The 4,951-nt window shown below is 46.0% G+C and overlaps 1 non-coding gene across 1 annotated transcript; it reads right to left on the bottom strand.

Annotated features, from left to right (window-relative positions):
* Window positions 1–2,150: 2,150 nt before the first annotated feature.
* On the bottom strand, window positions 2,151–2,221 carry Trnag-gcc (transfer RNA glycine (anticodon GCC)). The gene has a single exon. It is a non-coding gene; the product is annotated as a tRNA-Gly (tRNA).
* Between the last annotated feature and the right edge of the window lie 2,730 nt (window positions 2,222–4,951).

Raw genomic sequence — 4,951 nt, forward strand, 5'->3', positions numbered from 1 at the left:
AACATCGTATTGGGCATTTGGCTGGCGCCTTCGAAGTATGGTTGCTGTCTTCTGAGTATACTTCGTTCTAGTAGCTTTGCCACCACACACTAAGGGAAACGGGACGGAGATTCCCTGCGTGTTTGGTTTTGCTCGCGATACTTATTACAGTTTCGTGAGGCAAGACGAAGGCATTATATCAGTGGGAAATTCTGAAGTATTCATAATACACGTAGATACAGATTTAGCACACTTCACTAATACTGTTACACAAACACAAATGCACGCACCCAAAATGTAAAAATTTACGGGTGCAATATAAATTCGTTCAAAACCGTGCCCGAGCTACAGTCCATTACACCACAGCTTGTTGCCCCTGCTAATGGCGTGAGGAAATAAATAACCCTTAAAAACGTTTGTACGACAAGATATTTCACGAATTTTCCAGCTAGGGTCACGTCGTCTTGATGTAAAATGTGGTGCATACAAAAAGCGTCACAATTTATGCCAATTTTTGTATGATAGGTAAAATAAAGCTAATTGAGTTTTACACACTGTCTACGTTCTCTCAGGGGTTCCCAGATAAGCTGTTTTTTAAGCAGTGTAATATTGGAGCGGAAATTGTACTCGCCTGAGACAAAGCTAATTAGGTTTTGCATGCTGCCTACATTCACTCAGGGGTTCCCAGATAAGCTGGTTTTTGAGTAATGTAATACTGGAGCGGAAACTAATTACCTCGGACAAACCGAGTGGCATGGTTTTCAACGCGTTCTAAAATTTCTCTTGAGTAGGCCAGTTATGGATGCCAAGCGGTGGAGGCCTATTCCTTGACGGATCTTTAATCGATGAAATGCAGTTCCTTTACTTTACGGCGTGCGACCCATTGGGTTTCCGAAAGGTAAGCGTTTGCGAGGCAGAAGAACAAACACGTTTTAACTGCCTCTTCCAGGTCAAGTTGGACGAGAAGGAAACTCCGAGGTAATTAAAATATTTCGCTGTGTGAAGGTGCAGATTGTAGAGCAAATATTTTAATGGAATAGGAGTACGGCTGGCCTTTTTCGACATTAGACGCCATTTTTATTTCACACCAGCGCTGAATAAAATTTAGATCGTGTTGAAGGGCGCGTGGATCAGGGGAGCTCGTAATGCCGTTATGAATTACCGAGTCGACCGCACACAAACGCACTTTGCAACTTAGCTGAGTTACAATGTCATTGATAAATGCAAGGAAAATCAGGGGTACAAGAGGGGACCCCTGCGGAACACCGGGATTAACACGTATCGTATCAGATTGGCACCCATGCAACAAAGCACGCTATGTGCAAACGCTATGTGCAATTTTCCAAATTACATTGCATTACATTCCAGTGCAAGCGGAGAAAAGATAATTTGCGTAGAGGGAATGAAGCAATACTCTAGGTGCTGAAGCTGCCATCCAACTCGCAGAGTGGCAATAGTGTGGACATCTGCCCACGTGTGTCTAAGGGGGAATAACTTCGCTCGTCAACAAACTCATGAAGTCAGCCACCGAGCCCCCGAGGTCACTGCAGTTTCCCACGCCACTTTTCCCACACCGCATCCCATACCACATCCCCAGTCCTACATTCAAACATTCCCACATCCGCCCATATTCCCACCACATTCCCATCACCACATCAGGACATTATCCAACTTTACAGGACAACCACAAAAGTATTCGCAAGCCCTCACCCAACCTTCAGCAAAAATCAGGAAATCAGTTCCAAAATTACAATCTGATATCTTGGTACGCCCAGTCCGTTAATGCAGTCATTTCTCCCCACGTAGTACACTGCGCAGTGCAAATTCTGCCAGAAATTAGGTACCACGGTACTCCCAGAATGCGTACACTACCCGGACCCACTACCGCTACACCCCTGTTTTCCTTTTGAGCTGCGGGAGGCACTGTTAAACAACTGTCGGCTGCAGGACTAGACTCTCCTAGAAACCAGGCGCAGACGGCTATTACAACAGAGGGATTACCGCACAAGGGCTCGACTCCTACTTTCCAGCCGTACGTTCCCTCTTTCTCTCTGTCTCTCTCTCTCTCTCCGACGGCGAGAGGCGGTAGTACAAACAGCACTAATGTCGAACCACCATGCAACTGGTCGCTTAGAGAATATGCTTGGCACAGAAAAGAAAAAAAAAACACTTGCGTCGGCCGGGAATCGAACCCGGGCCACCCGCGTGGCAGGCGAGTATTCTACCACTGAACCACCGACGCGGATATCCAGGATTGTAATTGAAATTGATGCACAGCTGGCTTGGCCCATTATATAGGTCACAATACGCCATGCCAGGGGTGGCGGGATTTGCTCGCTGTATGGAACTTGCTGAAGTCAGGATGCCTGAGGTGACAACGATGGGGCATTGTGAAAACAGTTAGATTCGGCTTAACTGCTAATTGTCACATAATTTCTATCTGGATAGTTTGTATCAAACAAAAGCTCCAGCTGTTTTTTTGTAACCGTATACTCCCTGCGATGTTCATGCACTGAGAGCCGACGGAAAATATATTAACGGTTATATCTTCACTCTGAACTAATTATTACGAGCAAATAAAACTCGACGTCATGGTAGAGATGTATTAGGAAAAATGTACACACAATTTGTTTCGGCTTAGTTTAGAATAAACAAGTGTTACAGCCGTGTTTTATAACAATGGTCCCTCCGCAGGTCTCAATGTATTGACAGCAGACGGAAATTCTGTAAAATTTCCCGCAGCAGTGTGAACTAAGTAATTGTGAAAAATAAATGAAACTCGACGTACATATAGAGTCACCCTAGCGGCCGGTTAAAGTATGATGCTTTTCAAGATACATTGCACTGAGAGCTACAGCGCATTCACCAGAAAGTTGGCTTTGCCGCAACATACGAAATTATTTGTCCGCAGGTACAATTCTTCTTTTTTTCATAAAACAGCCACAGACAGCTTCGCTGCAAAAAGAGCGTTGCACTATTTGTTTATTATACGATAGAAGTGCATTTTTCTGTTGCTATTGACTGCAAGCTGTTCTATGTGATGGTTACACGAAGGGCACGGGGACCCATGTGGCAGAAATTTCGCGGGATGTAATTAGCAGTAGCCCTCCATTTTTTATTTGTAATAGCGTAAACCTCGGCCCTGCCGCATATTTGGGAATGGCAGTTTTGGGTTCCCACGTTAATTTTCGATTTCGCTGGTAGACAAAACATTAGCACATCGACATTTGATTCTCCATTAGGAAAAGATCTTTCTAGATATAAAACGATTAAACTGCATACTAAAACGGACCCCTTGTACCGTACAACATTAAATATACTTACAAATTTTTTGCCAGAATTATTTGTTGCAAAGTCTCACATGATTAAATCTAAATATTCCGTGCTAACTTACTACACCAAAAGTAAGAAGATTGTTTATATGACAGTTTAAGAAAGCAAGCGCATTCGGGAGCCCGATTAAGACAAATGAATACGGAAAAAAATTATTGAGGGTTCTAGATTGGCTCTGGCTGCTTGACTAGAGACAACGTAGGGTCGAAGCTAGGGGTATGCTCGCGGAGTCGCCTTTAAAACATGTTTGTTTTCGATTGAACATGCGCTTTCATTATTCAAAATAGTGCAGCTGCCTAGGAAACGGAGTAAAATACCGAAAACGTCAGAAACAATACCAACTTCATGTAATTTTAAATTCTAGAACATGGGCCGAATTCTCCAAAAAAAATTCACAGCATATCCACGGGGTGAATGATGATGAGTGGGCGAAGCTCCTGAGGGGAAATTATCGGTAAAACCGTGACTCTTCAGTGAAAGTTCGCCCACTACATCTGTGTGTGAGCGTAACGTCTAGAAAGTCTCGCTTAAACCGCGCGTCGGCACCTTGGGGCTGAGCTCGCCTGATGTGTTTTGCAGACGCCTCACGAGCTCTCACTGCATCGGGGTCTGCCTGCCGATACGCGCGCTTTCTCGCCGCTTCCCGTTCTCTGACGTTTTGGAGATCCTCTTCGCGCCGCAGCCGTGCCGCTTCGCGTACGGCAGGGTCCTCGCGCCGTTGCCGTGACGCTTGGGCCTCTCGTTCTCGAACGCTGGGATCTTGGCGGCGTCGTCGCGCAGCCAGACGACACGCTTCGGCCTCCCGCTCTCGTACGGCAGGATCTTGGCGGCGGCGTCGCGCAGCTTCACGGAGCGCTTCTGCCTCGCGGGCTCGCACATCTGCAGCCTTATCCATCGGGCGACTCCGAGTGCGCGCCAACAGCGAACGGATTTTATTACAACGCTCCCCGCCATCTAGTAAACAATCCAAGAACTAAACTAGAGGTAGCCACGCCATCTAGTAAACAATCCAAGCGCATCTTTTCATCATATACAAGTACCGCCATCTAGTAAACAATCCAAGAACTAAACTAGAGGTAGCCACGCCATCTAGTAAACAATCCAAGAACTAAACTAGAGGTGGCTACATACATACGTCGAGGATGGACAGACCCACGCCTTAAGGAGCTTCGCCCCTAAAAGGCAGAGCAATATATCAGCGACAGTTTATTGCCAATCACTTTTGGTACTGCTCGCATCTAAACCTCGGCTTCTAGCGCGCAAATCGCTCATTTTGACATGGGGTTGAGCTACCGAGTGAATTACCAGATTCCAGTAAAGCTTCTTTGATTTGTATGGATTGCCTATTATTGTTTCTCATATTTAAATCTGGGGCCGAATTCTCCAAAAAAGCGACGTGGTAGCGCCATGCCAATTCATGTATTTTTGGTCTACGGCGTCGCTTTGAGGGGCGGAAAAGCTTGGAAAATCGCACTGAGGAGCACCGACAAGAGGGCAAAAAGTGAAATGCAAAGCGAGTCGGCTTGGGCCCTTTTGCCGGTGGCCCTCAGTGCAATTTTCCGTGTTTTCCCACCCCTCAAAGCGAATCGTAGCCCAAGAATACATGCATTTGCATGGCGCTACCGCGTCGCTTGAAAAC

The sequence above is a fragment of the Haemaphysalis longicornis genome, unplaced genomic scaffold, assembly GCF_048455015.1.
Source record: "Haemaphysalis longicornis isolate Haplotype H1 unplaced genomic scaffold, Haemaphysalis longicornis Haplotype H1 scaffold_3, whole genome shotgun sequence".
Taxonomy (NCBI): domain Eukaryota; kingdom Metazoa; phylum Arthropoda; class Arachnida; order Ixodida; family Ixodidae; genus Haemaphysalis; species Haemaphysalis longicornis.